Source organism: Zingiber officinale, chromosome 2A (genome assembly GCF_018446385.1).
Source record: "Zingiber officinale cultivar Zhangliang chromosome 2A, Zo_v1.1, whole genome shotgun sequence".
In the NCBI taxonomy this organism is placed as follows: domain Eukaryota; kingdom Viridiplantae; phylum Streptophyta; class Magnoliopsida; order Zingiberales; family Zingiberaceae; genus Zingiber; species Zingiber officinale.
In genome coordinates this window covers 42,048,509-42,066,027 of record NC_055988.1, presented here as the reverse complement: position 1 = coordinate 42,066,027, position 17,519 = coordinate 42,048,509, and the positions used below count along the sequence as shown (strand labels likewise).

The following is a 17,519-nucleotide window of genomic DNA, read 5'->3' as shown; positions in this document are numbered from 1 at the left end:
AACTGTCACGTCCCAGGTAGTCCCTGTCCGAAGAAATTTCGGCAGCATCTCCCCTGTACGGGTGACAATATGAATCCAGAATACATATATCTATACCTCGGCCACACACGGCCGGAACAATACAATACAAATAAGAAACAAACCACGCAGTTTATATCAACATTCCACACAGTTCAATATATAATCAATCCACGTAGTTTAATAAGGAAGAAAAGATATAGAATCCTCGAAGATATATGTAAACATCCTACTCCACTACAACGAAGAAAACAAATCCACGAAGTAATGAGAAAATCCGCAGCGGAAAACAAAAGTAGCAAACCCGAATGTTCAATGTCCACAATACAAACCCACAATACAAGTATATAAAATGCAAAAAGCAAAATATAATCCGACAACGAAAATCCTCGCGATAATGGGGCTAGCGACTGGAATATCTCCTGACGGCCTCAACCTGAAAAAATAGTAACAACGGGGTGAGTTCAAAGAACTCAGCAGGTAATCCAATAGATATGTACAACAACATATAACTACCAGCAACAATCCTACGATACAGTATCCTAACAGTACAACATATAGTACAGTCTCCTAACAGTAAACAAGTATGCATAACTGAATAAACTGCAGATTCAACAATAGTATGTAATACAATCTACCGCAAGAATAATAAGAAATGCACATCGAATAAATCAGATCACCGCGAGGTTGGGCAAACGATCGCGGACATACATGATAAAGATAGTCGAGCAATAAGCATGATCCTGATGCACGCCAATCATACGCAATACCCAAGTGAACATCCAATACGCAACAATCACAATAAATGCAATCTGCGCATATGATGCAATATGACGGTCACCCCGACGCCAGTCACCATCTCACACACAATGGTGAGACCGAGTGGGTAGCGACACTGCACTCCGTCACTACCCTCAAGAGCGACCGAGTGGACGGATGCACCGAGTACACCTATCCTCCAACCTCAAACATAGTGAGGGAGCGTAACGCTCTCATCGGGAAGGGACCCCTGTCCTGCTAGTACGCTGCGTCACACTAACCCATGAGTGTACCAGCGGAGCCCTCGACAGAGCAACCTACCATACACACCCTGAGTGCTGTGCCACTACCCATGTAGTGATCACGTGTGTAGAGGTCCATGTAGCCGGCCGACGAGATCAACAATAATGGAGTCGTCAATCGCCCAGCATGCAATCATGCGATATGGTGCATGCGGCTACAGTATGTCATACCTGAGCATATCCTCCATATGTGTAGGTGCCAAAAAGATAAACACATATATAACAAGGATAGTAAACAACATGAATCCAACATCACATATCCAACATATCCAACAACTAATCCAGTATAGAGGGAAGCATAATAAAGACCTCTATCTCTATGAACACAGATAAACATAGCTAGAAAGAAAAGCATGCCAGACTAATGTATAGCAGCTAACAGTAAAAGCATGTATCAGGTATCAACTAAACTAAACCCAGGAAAATACTAACTACCAACACTAGTAAGTATATATAAACTGCACATATCATAAGACACTATCAAAAGATAAGTCAAAGAGTACCCGCCTCAAATAGAAGGTATAGTATCACGCCAAATCCAACGTCGAGACGTCTGTCTCGAATCAGAGTCTTGTGTCAAACAATATATATATTCTATTTAGCTAAATCTAAATGAATAGCTAAATAAAAATCCCTAAAAATAAATTAGGGCAAAACCCTAATCAACCCAATCACATCCTACCTGAATAAATCTAACAGTCAATTAGGGTTAGTTACCTAATCCCTAATCACCAATTAGATTAGAAATCTAAACTTAAATTAAACCCAATAGTTGACTAGGGTTAGTTACCTTAACCCTAATCATTCCATTAGATTAAATCTAAGCAAATAAATCTAATCACAATCAACAACTAGTAATCCAAATACACCTAATTCAAAACAAACATAATCCTAGTTCAAATCTACACATGATCATATATCAATTCCTTGTTCCTTACCTCAATCTCAACTGCTGTAACTACTGAAATCAGAAGATCTGCTGGATGAGGTGGCTACCGTAACCAAGGTGAGCTGCTACTGGAGCCAACCAATCCACAAAACAAGACAGAACAGAACTTCACAGCCTACAGATCCTCTCTGCTGGGTTCACCTCACAATCCAGATCCTCATTTCATTGAAGTTAATCCGATCACAAGAGATGAGATCAACAATTCAACACACCCAATCTCGTGACCTAAATCAGCCACAAAGAGAAGAGGATCAAGATTTGATCAGGGGAACAGCAAGAACGTGATCCAATTCCTTTCCCAACCCAGAACAAGAATCGAGATCAAGTATTCAAATCCACAGCTAAACAAATCGCCTACCTCAATGATCACCGTCAGGACACAGCTTCGTGCGGTGACAATTGATCGGAGCCGAAGGTAAAGACCTAGGGCACAGATGTAGAACAGAGAAGGGACAGTGAGTATAGAGGAAGATCGACATAGAAAGGAACCCTATTCTAGAGAAACCCTAGAATTCACCAAAGATCCGGCGATGCCTTACCCCCAAGATCACTCCTCGCCGATGGCATCGCTCGGTCTGATCCGGCCAGTGAGGATGCAGATCGCTCTGTGAGCAGCTCGGGAAAGAGGGACGAAGGTCGGTTAGGGAACGATGCTAATCAAGCCTCCCGCTGTGCCCCAGCCATCGATCGTCGACGAACGATCACCAAATCCACCGAATGGAGATCCCTCGACCGAAGATAACCTAGACCCCGTTGGTTTCTGTCGAGCTCCGGTGACTCCCTTGCGTCGAGCTCCGGTAATGTGCTCTCCAGCCTCGACGTTGACTCGTCCGTGGAAGAGAACGAGAAGAAGGGAGGATCGGGATCGAGATGGGTTGGGGGAAGAAGACTTTGGCGCAGAGGGGAAAGAAAGGTCTGGATCGGGGAAACACCGTTTGGGGAAAGAAAAATAAAAGGAAAAGGTTTTATAAATAAAACATTTCCTCAATTAGACGGGTATCCCCAACAGGCTTTATCTGAACCCGTCGATTGATCCCCTCAAAACCCTCCGTACGAGTTCCGAAAAATTCCCAGAAAATTTCTAAAAATTCTGGAAAAATTCTATAAGGCTATTTCCCAAATAACCCTATTATTAAATTGTTCGATATCTCACAACAACAATCTCCTCCTTTTTGATGCAATGACAACCTGGGTTAAGTGAGGAATAAAATGCAAAAATAAACAAATAATATGGTTTAAGTTATTCAGATTTTGATTTGGTTGGTTCAGAGTTTGCTAACTTAATCAACTTAACCCCTTAACCCTCCCCCTTTGGCATTCATCAAAAAACATGAATAGATATGGAAGTAAAAAAAATATGCTAAGGAAAGTAAACAAAAAAGCTTTTGACAACAGGATAGTTTTTAGGATAACTTAGGGGAAGAAAAGATTTAAATAAAAAACTCTTATCTTTTTTTTATAGAAAATAGTGGCTAAAAAACTTTTCCAAAACTCTTTAAAATTAAAAAAAAATAAATTTTGAAAAATAAGTTGGTTTAAAAACTTTTTCAAAAAAGTTTTTATCTTTTAAAGAAATTTTAAATACTTTCAATTTTTTTTAAAAAAATTTAACAGTTTCTAAACATATGATTTGATAAGTATTAGAATTTTTCAAAACATGAAAAAAAATTCTTGTTAGAAGGAAAATTTATTGAGTTGTGAAATAATTTTTAGAGATATTGTTCCTCCCCCTGAACCTGATATATGTTTTTAAAATAATCAAATCAACTATAAATTGTCATTAACTGTCTAACCATTAGTTACTAACTGGCTATCAGAAGATAGCAGTGTTTACTTGGTTAGTCAGGTTAAGTCATTTTATCTAGTTAGTGTTTGACTAACCTGGATTACTTAACCTGATTGCTATAGATTTGGTATTTAATGCTCAGATTTATGTTGATGCACTGATATAAACATCTTAAGTCTAGGCAAGCTGCCTTTACATCTCACCGCTTTCTAAGTGTGGCAATACACAAATAAGGTAGCCCTAATGTGTTGGTGAGATGCTCAAGTCCTAGTTCTATAGGAACATACTTTCTATTGATTTTGAAAATTCTAAAAATAAGGGAATTTTGATAGTATAAGTAAAGAACTTTATCCTAGAATTTGAAATTTTTTGAATTTTTTTTTTTGAAAATATTGGTCCTAGTCTATTAAACACATTCCTAACTGACGTCGTAGGTTGCTAAATTCACTTTTAGGGAGGGGTTTGGTGAATATGTCAGCTAAGTTTGACTTAGACTCAATGTAATTGAGTTCAATGTCACCTTTAGTGACATAATCCCTGATAAAGTGATGTCTAAGTTTAATGTGTTTGGTTCTTGAATAATGCACAAGATTTTTTGTTAAATTAATTGAGCTAACATTGCCAATTAATACTTTTATTTTTGTAAGTTTAAATTAAAATATTTTAGAGTGTGCATCATCTATAACAATTGTGTAACATATTCTCCTATTTCTATATATTCTGCCTCAGTAGTAGATAAGACAACTCAATGTTGCTTTCTACTAAACCAGCTGACAAGTGATGGTCCAAGTAATTGGCATCCACCACTTGTACTTTCACAGTCAAGTTTATAGCCGGCATTGTCTGAGTCAGAGTAACCTTTGAGTTCAAAGTTGAGTGTTTTAGGATACCAAATTCCTACATTTGATGTTCCCTTTAGATATATGAAAATTCATTTTATGTTAGTTAAGTGGGATTCTTTAGCACAGGTTTGGTATCTAGCACACATACTAACAGCAAATAAAATATCAGATCGACTTGTGGTTAAGTATAGAAGACTACCTATCGCACTTCTATAGTATTTTAGGTCTACGAGTTTTCCATTTGGGTTATTATCTAAGGTTGTGTTAGTTTCCATTAGTGTTTTTATTTCCTTGGAGTTTTCTATTCCAAATTTTTTAAGTAATTCCTTGATATACTTTTGTGGTAAACATGATTTTCTTCATTAGTTTGTTTAATTTGTAAACCTAAAAAGTAAGTTAGTTTACCCACTAACCTCATTTCAAACTCTTGTTCCATTAATGTTATAAATTCTTGTAAAAATTCTAAATTGGTTGAACCAAAGATTATGTCGTCTACATATACTTAGGCTATAAAAATATCTTGGTTGATTGATTTTACAAATAAAGTTGGATCAATTTCCCTTGGTTGAATCCTTTGGAAATTAGGTAGGAAGTCAACCTTTCATACTAGGCCCTAGGTGCTTGTTTAAGACCATACAAGGCTTTCTTGAGTTTAAAAACATGGCCAGGATGGTCTAGATTTTCAAACTCAAGTGGTTGACCCACATAAACTTCTTCTTTTATCAGTCCATTTAAAAAGGTGGATTTAACATTCATTTAATAAAACTTAAATCGCTTATGGGCTACATAGCTCAGTAGTATTCTAATAAACTCAAATCTAGCTACTGGGGCATACATTTCATCATAGTCAAGTCCTTCCACTTGACTAAACTCTTTGGCCACTAGTCTGGCCTTGTTTCTAATAATTTCTCCACTTCCACTTAGTTTATTTCTGAACACCTACTTTGTTTCTATGACCTTTTTATTGTTGGGTGGTGGCACTAATTCCCAGACTTCATTTCTTTCAAATTGGACTAGTTCTTCCTACATGGCTATGTTCTAGTCTGGGTCAAGTAAGGATTCTTTTATTATTTTGGGTTTAATTTTTGAGATCAAAGATATTTGACTTGAATTTCTAAAGGAATATCTAGTCTGAACTCTTAGATCTAGGTCACCAATTATTTGGTCAATTGGATGGTTTGGGTTGACTCTTACAGTTCTAGTAGGTTCCTTTACTTGAGGTTGATCTTCTTCTTCATATTTGTGACTTAGGTTTTCACTTGCTTCTCCTTTACTACTGTTACCTTGAGTTTGAACCTGGGTCTATTCTAAGTTTTGGTTGGTCTCTTCAAATCATACATTAGAGGTTTCTTCAATTTTTAGTGTTACTTTGTTATATACTTTGTATCCTCTACTATTTAATGTGTAACTTACAAAGATTTTATTTTCTATTTTTTAGGTAAATTTTCCTAAGTGTTCTCTTGTGTTTAGTATGTAGGCCGGACATCCAAATACTTTAAAATATTTTATATTAGGTTTGTTTATCATAATAAAGTTCAAATGAGGTTTTATTATAAGTTTTATTTATTGCGGTTCTATTTTGTACATAGCAAGCTATGCAAACTGCTTTTGCCCAAAGATATTTTGGTAGATTATACTCATTTAGCATTGTCCTAGAGGTTTCAAGTAGAGTTCTATTTTTTCTTTCTACTATTCCATTTTGTTAGGGTGTCCTAGGGCAAGAAAAGTTATGATGATATCCATTTTCAAGGTAGAATAGATTAAAGTTGTGAATTTTAAATTCACTCCCGTTATCACTTCTGATTCTTTTAATTTTTCTATCTTTTTCATTTTCAATTTGTTTACGAAAATTAATAAATACTTCAAATGTTTTATCCTTACTTTTTAAGAATTTTACCCAGGTGAATCTAGAGTAATCATCTATTATTACTAAGTAGTAATAGCTCTCATTTATTGATTTGATTTCATGGGAGTCAAATAGGTCCAAGTGCAATAGTTCTAGTATAGAATTTGTTTGAAGATGATTAGTTGATTTGTGAGTTGACTTTGTTTGTTTCCTTGTTGACAGTCATTACAAATTGTTGAGTCTAAGATGGGTAATTTTGGTAAGCCTCTAACTAATCCATTTAATTTACTTAGATTTCTAAAGTTTATGTGTGACATTCTTTTATGCCATAACTAGGTTTCTTATTTTTGTGTCAAGTGACACTTAAGTGAGGAACCAATCAGGTTAATTGCATAGATATTATCCTTTCTAAAATCTTTTAGTTTTATGGTAGGGTTATCTATGTGCTTAATTAAGCATTCCGAGGATAAGAACCCAACCTTATATCCAGAATCGCACAATTGACTGATGCTAAGGAGATTGTATTTGAGATTTTCAACAAGTAATATTTTCTTAATAATAAAATCAATTCTGAGTTCAATATTATCTATTCCAATTACCTTGAGTTTGTCATTGTTTCCAAAGGCAACTGTTCCTAATCTTTTGTATATTAATTGAGTGAATTTGGTGTGATCTCCAGTCATGTGTTTGGAGCAACCACTATCCAATATCTACTTAGTTTTCTACAACAGATAGGAGTTTAAAACCAAATTAGATTAAGTTTTCATTTGAACTTCTATTAGGGTGAATAAATTAAGTTTCAGTTTATCTTAGGTTTGATTTAATTAAAGTTTAATTTTTTAAAAAATAATTTTCAAAATAAGTTTTAAGTAATTTTGAAGATAATTTTTAAGTAAATTTGAAAATAATTTTTAATTAATTTTGAAAATAATTTTTAATTAATTTTGAAAATAATTTTTTAAATAACTTTGAAAATAAATTTTAAGTAATTTTGAAAATAATTTTTTTAGTAATTTTGAAAATAATTTTTAAGTAATTTTGGAAATAATTTTTAAAATAATATTTTAAGTAATTTTGAAAATAATTTTTAAAGTAATTTTTAAGTAATATTGAAAATAATTTTTAAGTAATTTTGAAGATAATTTTTAAAAGAATTTTTAAATAATTTTGAAAATAATTTTTTTATGTAATTTTGAAAATAATTTTTAAGTAATTTTGAAAAGAATTTTTAAAATAAAGTTTAAATAATTTTAAAATTAGTTTTTAAGTAATTTTGAAAATAATTTTAAAAATAATTTTTAAGTAATTTTGAAAATAAATTTTTAAGTAATTTTTAAAATAATTTTGAAAATAATATTTTAAGTAATTTTTAAAATAATTTTGAAAATAATTTTTTAAGTTATACGTTAATTAGTATATTTGAATAAATTTTTGTTAAGTCCTTAGTCATCTCATTTGATCTATGTTTTCAATCAGGGAATTCTATAATTTTGTGAGATGAGTTAGGTTTAATTTCAGGGTTTAGTTTAACTTTGTGTTAGATTCAACAAATAGACATTATTTGGATAAACTTCTGGGCTATGGTGAGTCACTTGGACATCATTAGAGTAACCATATCGTCGAGGTTTACAAATAGTCCTATTCACTGAACTTAGTACAAAATCTTGGTCTAACTAGTTAGGATTCGTAAAGGGTAGCTTCAATTAGTTCCACTAAGCTAAATGTACCAGGTCAAAGCCATATATTCCTAAACATGCATAGACAAAGTTTCCCTAACCTACTATCATCCAAAACTTCACCAGTACTTTTGTCAAGTTAAACTGTTGTCCCTATTTTAGCTAGTCTTAATTACCCTACCGGGTAAGTTATTATTTTGGAGGTGCCAATTAATTTGGAGACTCCCCCTAAATTATTGAACATTTTGAGTTTAAGTTTTGGATTTATGTCAATTACTTTTATAGTTATAGCTTACTTGATGGTAATTTGATCTATTTATTATGAATTTATTTCGTACGTTTGATTTTATTTTGTTTTTAAGTTTAGACTTTGACTTTAAGGATTCATTTTGGTTTAAATTTAAGAGTTTAGTTGGAATTGATTTTAGGTAATGGATTTTATTTTTAGGTACATAATATTGATTAATTCCTACTTGCGTGGTCAGACACGCTTTTGGAACCCAAGCTTTCACATGATTCTTATTTTTGTTAACTAATGATATAAAGGATTTGTTGGTTGAGCTGGACTTGTATCCGAGTCCGGACTTGTTGCACATGTTAGGATATATACTAAAAGCCTATCTTTTTATATGAATATTTATTTTGTAATAAGAATCACATTGGTCAAATGTCTGTATTTAGTAAAATGCAGTTGTCCATTTAATTTATAATGTAGATAACATGGTGTGTGGTGTCACATAGAAGATCATGTTATCTGTTCCTTATAAATTATAAATAGTAGCTCACAACCAAGATGAATTGGGATAAACTATTGGAATGGTTGTAGTGTAATTTGGTAATAGTTTATCTTGACAATAAAATTACTGTCACGCCCCTAGAGGAGTCCCTGCCAGACAAAAATCCAACAACATCTCCCCTGTACCAGTGACAATTTGAAGCATCAATACAAACAAAATACATCAGCCACATGCGGCTGGAATATTTATATACACAACCACGCAGTTATAATCACAGCCCACTCGGCTGGACTGAAACAATCACAACCACGCAGTTATATATAAAACAGCCCACGCGGTTATACTAAAAACATAGCGAAAAAAAGAAAGAAAGTCCACACAAACCAAATAAATACAATGCATGCCGGCACGGCTTAAACACAAATACAACCCCAAAAGAATAAGATAGCCACATGGCTAAACACAAATACAATGCCAAAAATAAGAAAAGAATATACAAAAAGAAAACAAGCACCAAGTGAAACCGTCTTCGAATGTGACGTAGGACCCAGCAGACAGGATACTCCGAGCGACACCAACCATCTACAAGCTACCTGAAAACATAAATGTATAGATGCGGTGGTGAGTATAGGTAACTCAGCGGGTAATAGACAAGATAGTGCATGGTCTATAAACAAACATGGAGATCACAAGTATATAGTCTCAGTAGGGAAATAAAGAACATGATCATACTATCATAATCAATGCATCTGAACATACCTGAAGTAATAACCCGACATAATCATAACTGACATACAAACTGTACAAACCACTACTGACATACTGGTAAATACATACCCAATCTGAAATCGACGCAAGGTACAAAAATCAGTAAACTCACTGGATCTGCAACAGATATACCCATGACACCTGTGCAATATAAATACGACTGCATATACATGTAAAATAAATGTCATTTATGCAGCATGACAATCATATGCAACAACCATATCTCAATCAAGTGCAACAACGACAATCACATGCAACTAGTATCTACAAGGAATGTATGCAAATGCAGATGCACCGCGCATCAAATGCAAGAATAATAACTGCGTATGCATGCTCCATGGTCACCCCCAACACCTCTCCAGACACCACGACCCCAGTATGGCCGAGAGGCTTGGGTTTGTGACAACCGTACAAGCCTCATACTCCAAACTGCTATAAAGCAGCTGAGGCAGACGGAATGCTAAGTAGTTATCTAACTACATAGCATCAGGGTCCCTAACTGCTCACAACGCCGGACCTCACTAAACCTCGTGACCGGGTGGCACGACAAGACGAGCGGTAACTGCTCCAGCTACCACTACCCATGAGTGGCCGAGTGTGCGGCGCTAAACCAAACCGATGACTCTCTCAACCATAAGGGAGACGATGGCCATCAGATGCAATGAATGACGAACATGATATATATATATATATATATATAATCATCATCCATGCAACACCCCAAACCTCATAAATACCTCCAACATGAGTATAATCGTCATGATACCTACACGTATCCCACCAAACATATGTACACACTACACATGTATAATCTACAAAAAATCTCCAATAATCGCACCAGACACATGTACACAAAATATAAGTACAATCAACATGTATCCTCCAGTAAAAACACAACAGACATGTGTATATACCCCAAACATACAATCAACACAACTCCTCCAAAAGTACATGGCAAATACGTATGTACACACCACATGTACATACACGGTCAACAAGATGACTCCTATAACACATACTCACCTATGTACAGTCCACATCATATACCCAATCAGTATGGTATACCAACAACCCAACAATCCCTACAAGACATACTCTACACGTGTAATCACAACAGAGTAGATATCAAGAGTGGAGACTGTATATGAATTAAATAGATCATCACAAGGGTCAAGCATAAGTATCATGCAGGAAAAATAGCAACCGATCATGATATAAGAGAAAGCAGCCTAATTCATCCAATAATATCCATGCACTAAGTACAAAAAAATCTACATAGAGGCCAAGGAAGAAATACCCGTCTTTATCTGTAGATCGTGTCCAAAATAAATCTCACGTCGTGATAATCGTCCCATATCAAGGTCCTGCATCAATCAATATATATATATATATATTTTATTTAACTAAATTCATACGAATTAAAATAGCTAAATAAAATCCCTAACCCAATTAGGATCTCACCAATCAAATCTGATCTCTGATTAATCCCCCAAATCAACACATCATTTAATCCAATAACAAATCTGTATCATAAATCTACAACAACCTAACATCATCTTCAACAACTAACCAAACCACTACATCTGATAGCCCAACCAACAATCAATCCAATAATCCAAAGAATGATCATATAACAATCTATATTAACCAATCACCATATCCACAAATTCCAACCTAATACAAACCTCAATCAATCCAATACATACCAATAACGATCATGTTTAACTCCACCTAATGATCCAAATCTAATACGATAATAAATCCATTCTTAATCCAACTCCTTCTAAAACCAAACATGATCCACCACCATTAATTTCTACAATCCATCTCCACTAATCCAACCATCAAACCCTTACATAAATCTAACCTACAACAAATCCAACGATTCTAAGAATAATCATGCAAGAACCCATTAAAACACCTAATCTAGCACATACTAATGAAAATAATGGAAATACATCACTGGAAATCACCTACCATGAGGTTTTAACAGAAATTCAGTAGCTCCCAATCCAACAAACCTCTGCTCGATAGCTCCCAAGGTAGTCCTACACCAAATTCTTTCAGGAATCAGCCCATGAAGCAACTGTACAGAAATGAATCCACTGGAACCCTAACAAACAAAACCTTATTTACCTCAAATGGACCTTCACCACTTCACCAAGACTTCAACAGCTACAAGAACAACCAAGAATCAAATCTCTACATCCCAAGTCAAAAATGGAGATTAGATCACTAGAAAACTAATACTAGCCTTACCTTACCCCAATTTCTGCATCGGCAGTCCGTCCACAACAAGGGTCAGCAACCGATCAACGTCGACGAGAAAAGGGAACTGGAATCCAGTGAAGTGGACCTCCCTGATCCCAACTCCGATGACGAGGAAGCGCTGGACATCCACAAGAGACAATTAGGGCTCGAATCTCCCCTCCCTCACCAGGCCCTAGTCTCGCCGTGCCCTAACTCCGCCGGATCATCGTCGATCTCCCACAAGAAACTGTCGAGGAAGCGATTAGTCCACTGGAGAAGGCTTGGACATCGTCAGCTCCTTCGAGATTCCGGTGATGGTCCTTAATCGGCACGAGGAGGCCAAGACCCGTCGGGGAAGAGTCATCCTCCGTCGACGTCGGGTCGTCCACGAGAGAGAGCAATAGGGAGAGAGGAAACCGAGAGGTGAGGAAGAAGAACCGACCACTTGTTTTCCCTTCAAAGCTCCTGTGGTTACCTGCGCCGACGACGTCGAGAAGGGGGAAAAAGAGGAGAATCGCCGGGGTGGTGATGAGGCTCGGGACGAACAGGGAAGAAGAATCGGGAGAGAAATTCGGGAATTTAGGGATTATTAAACTTAGGTTAGTTTAATTAACCTTTAAGTTTATTCCTTAATCAACTCCTATTTAAGGGGTATTTCAAACAGGCTTTCACTATACCCTGAATTCATCCCCTCAAAACGAGTCATACGGACTCCGTTTAAATCCCGAAAAATTTCTAAAAATTCTTGAAAAATCTTATAAGATTTTTCGTCCAATAACATTTATTATTTAATTTTGTGATATCTTACATTCTCCCCACTAATAAAAATTTGGTCTCCAAATTTACTAGTCAATTTAGGGATCCTCATCCAAGGGTAACCACCAAGCAACATACTCATATACCACTCCATCCAAATATCATAAACAAATCTCCAACCCTAGTATCATAAACATATCTCCAAACATGATAATCCTCCTCCAAGTGACTAGCGACAACTCTGTGAGCTATGAACTCACCCTACTCCCGCTACTCCCACTCTGCAATCTAGCCAACTGTGGATAAATCAAACACCTCTAAAATCCAAAATCCATTATCAATAAATCCTCCAACACCTGTATAGAGCGCTCAAACTATCCATCAGTTTGAGATGAAAATTTATACTAAAGTGAAACTCCTAATCCAAAGTCTGTTGTAACCATAATCAAAACCATAACATGAAATCACTGATCTCCATCCAAAACAATACTCAGAGATACATCATCCAGTCCAATAATCCCTCTAGAGTATAATCCTGCTACTCAATCCAAAAGAATCCGTCCTATAAATCCATAGTTAGAAAGAAAGTCATCACTCAACAATGATTGCCCAAACCATCATATCCACTCCGTGTCCTAGGTAATCCCACATCAAAGTCCATCAAAACATGCTCCCAAGTCGACTCTAGTATCCAAATCAATGGAGACAATCTTACTGATCTCCGATGCTCAGCCTCCATTTGCTGACATACTAGACATCAAGCTACAAAATTTGCGATGTCTTTCTTCTTATCGTTCCACCCAACAGGAAAACTTCAAGTCTTTATACATTGGGTGTGTTTCCTGGATGTATCACAAATCCATACCGATGTGTTTCCTACAGTCACTCCTCCCGGATAAGAAGTGAATCGGAAACACAAAAATCTCTCACGAAAATAAAGAATCCAATTTCTCATTATATGAGAATTCTAACAACTGGCAAGAGAAGACTACTCCGCCCATGATACATCAAAACTGCACCAAACCCCAGGTGCGATACATATGTGTAGAGTACAAATCCGTCTACACTAGAAAGCACAACTAGGATAGTGCAGTTAACAACTTTTCGTTTCAACTCCTGAAACTGATCTTGTACGCATCTATCCAGGAAAATTCCATACCCATCCTAGATAGTCCAGTTAACGACATAACAATACTGGAGAAACCCTCAACCAATCTCCAATAATATCTAGCCAGATCAAGGAAGCTGCGAGTCTCCTGTATAGACTACGACTACTCCCAACTGATAACAGTCTCTATCTCCTGTGGATCCACTAATATCTCTCTACTAAAGACAACGCGTCCTAGAAATCTCGCGGAAAACAATCACAATACGCACTACTGAACTTCACATATAGATGTTCCCGTCGAAACATCTCTAGAACTATGCGAAGATAGTGTACGTGATCCTCCTCGGATCAGGAATATATCACAACATCGTCCATGAAACATCTAGGGCACGGTATGCCTAAATGGTAACACCAAAGACTCATATTATCCATACAATAAGCACACTCAACCGTAAGATCCCCAACAAATCTGTGATATGATCATCAACTATAAATCCATAAATCCATATATATCACAAACACACTACACTCCATGTCACTATCAACATCAAACGCCAAATAATAGATCATCAAACTAAACATCCACCAATAGATCATCAAAAGACAACATATCACCACACCTGATCTCCCAATATCCACCAATCTCCAATCATCCTCAACATCAATCAATCATACCAGATAGTCTCCTAAGCAAAGACTAGTCAAAGGAAAGCATCTAACCTTCAACCCCCACTACCAACAAACTAAACGTATCCAAAAAGATCTGCCAAGTGTCATCATCTCATCCTTTCCGATAATCAAATATCCACAGTAAAAGAATGTCAATCCAAAGTCAAAGGGTCACACAACCCGCTGACTAAGAGTCCACCCATCAAGAAGATATCTCCACAACTCTCATAATCATCCCATAAATATCCTTCGACAAATATCGATAAAAGGTCAAACCCTCTAATATGAGATATAGACTACAAGACCTGGCAAAATGATCACGTGGTCAAGGTCTTGAGCCACCTGATAGAGACAATGTTAGCTGAGTCATCTAACCATTGTCTTGTACCCCATCATACTGTGATTGCTCCACCTTGAGGTTCAGCAACCTCCAGTATTAAGCAATGAACACATTGATAGAGGAACACTACAACTAAATAGCTGATCAAAATATCTCTCAATCAATACTCTACCCTTTGAAGATCATCATCTGAAATTATACCTATTTACGGTCGGACCTCCTAGGTATAACTCAACTAACACCACTTCCTCTGCACCATTACATGTCGTAGATCACTAGATACATTAAAGATATCTAACTACCCCCGATAGGTTTATGAGTCAGGATCTCCCATAGAGCAACGTTAGGTGAGTCTCATCGCCTTATAAACCACCATGCTACCAAAAGAGGTAGAGAACTACTCTCTCTCCAAAACACCTCAAAGAAAACACTAAATGATGTCCTGATCTCCTAAAAGCATTCTCTGCTTCCCCTTTCATGTGGCATCGGGTCACGTAAAAGTTAAGCAGCTAACTCTAACTTTTCCATACCGTGGGGTATCCTATCCGAATGTACCTTCTAAGTCGTCCCACTAGGTACAGACAGCCCATGGTCAAAGTCCTCATGAAAAAAGATACATCGATCCTCTATAGACTGACTATACCGACAATGGTATACGGCTAATTCAGTCCTTTCCATGACTGTACAAGTCATGTACTCAAATGTGTCTCCCAAAATATCTAATCAAGCACGAAATAACCCCAAAGATAGGAATCTCTAAAAATAGAGTAAGTCAATCCCCTACTGGTCGAACCAATAATTTAAATCGGTCAACTACTGTCTGGTCCAACAAAAGTACATCCATCATCTAATAATGAAACTAACTAAGGTAAATCGATATACAACTACCTAAGTCAACATGGGTAAATCGGTCCTCTATAAACGAAACCAGAAAGAATCTAAATTAACCCTCTACTGATCAAACCAAAAAGAGCACGAAACCAACTAAGGTAAGTCAAACCACACTGCACAAGTCAAATAGGTAGACCAATCCTCAACAGGAGTACACCGGTACTCTACTAACTGAGTCAACATAAGTATACAAACACCACCAACTACCCAGCTAATAATAATAGAGACTGGTATATGACTCTAACTCTCAATCAACTAATAGTAACAGACACCAAAACTACTAATAGTATCATATGACAATTCCCATGAGATTGTAATCCTTGATCTCCAATAGGGTCGACCATGATTAGTGATTGACCCAACACATGAAATGCATGATACAATCAACTAGGCAAGTACTAACAAGAGAGTACTAAGACACATCACAACTATGCATGAACTAACAGAAATGTAAGATAACAACATGCAAACATACCTCCTATTGCTTGGAGATGTCCTGCTGCTACCTGGTCCCAAAGCCCGAAAGTCACATCAAAAAAATCGAAACACAAAACCTAAAAACATGAATAACAGGCATCGAACCTGCTCGGATACCAAAAATTGGTATCAGATTAACTCAAAAATAGAACACAAAATAAAACAGGCATCGTACCCGCTCTGATACCACTAATTGTCACGCCCCTAGAGGAGTCTCTGCCAGACAAAAATCCGGCAGCATCTCCCCTGTACCGGTGACAATCTGAAGCATCAATACAAACAAAAAATATTAGCCACATGCGGCTGGAAAATTTATATACACAACCACGCAGTTATAATAACAGCCCACTCGGCAAGAATGAAACAATCACAACCACGCAGTTATATATAAAACAACCCACACGGCTATACTAAAAACACAGCGAAAAAAAGAAAGAAAGTCCACACAAACCAAATAAATACAATGCATGCCGGCACGGCTTAAACACAAATACAACCCCAAAAGAATAAGATAGCCACATGGCTAAACACAAATACAATGCCAAAAATAAGAAAAGAATATACAAAAAGAAAGCAAGCACCAAGTGAAACCGTCTTCGAATGTGACGTAGGACCCGGCAGACAGGATACTCCGAGCGACACCAACCATCTACAAGCTACCTGAAAACATAAATGTATAGATGCGGTGGTGAGTATAGGTAACTCAGCGGGTAATAGACAAGATAGTGCATGGTCTATAAACAAACATGGAGATCACAAGTATATAGTCTCAGTAGGGAAATAAAGAACATGACCATACTATCATAATCAATGCATCTGAACATACCTGACGTAATAACCCGACATAATCATAACTGACATACAAACTGTACAAACCACTACTGACATAATGGTAAATACATACCCAATCTGAAATCGACGCAAGGTACAAAGATCAGTAAACTCACTGGATCTGCAATAGATATACCCATGACACCTGTGCAATATAAATACGACTGCATATACATGTAAAATAAATGTCATTTATGCAGCATGACAATCATATGCAACAACCATATCTCAATCAAGTGCAACAACGACAATCACATGCAACTAGTATCTACAAGGAATGTATGCAAATGTAGATGCACAGCGCATCAAATGCAAGAATAATAACTGCGTATGCATGCTCCATGGTCACCCCCAACACCTCTCCAGACACCACGACCCCAGTATGGCCGAGAGGCTTGGGTCTGTGACAACCGTACAAGCCTCATACTCCAAACTGCTATAAAGCAGCTGAGGCAGACGGAATGCTAAGTAGTTATCTAACTACATAGCATCAGGGTCCCTGACTGCTCACGAC

At 36.6% G+C, this 17,519-nt stretch overlaps 1 long non-coding RNA gene across 1 annotated transcript; it reads right to left on the bottom strand.

Annotated features, from left to right (window-relative positions):
- Positions 1 to 392: 392 nt before the first annotated feature.
- Positions 393 to 2,963, bottom strand: LOC122039606. Its single transcript, XR_006128264.1, has 4 exons — positions 2,568 to 2,963; positions 2,387 to 2,451; positions 2,018 to 2,253; positions 393 to 454 (listed from the first exon to the last, which is right to left on the bottom strand). It is a non-coding gene; the product is annotated as an uncharacterized LOC122039606 (long non-coding RNA).
- Positions 2,964 to 17,519: the final 14,556 nt, after the last annotated feature.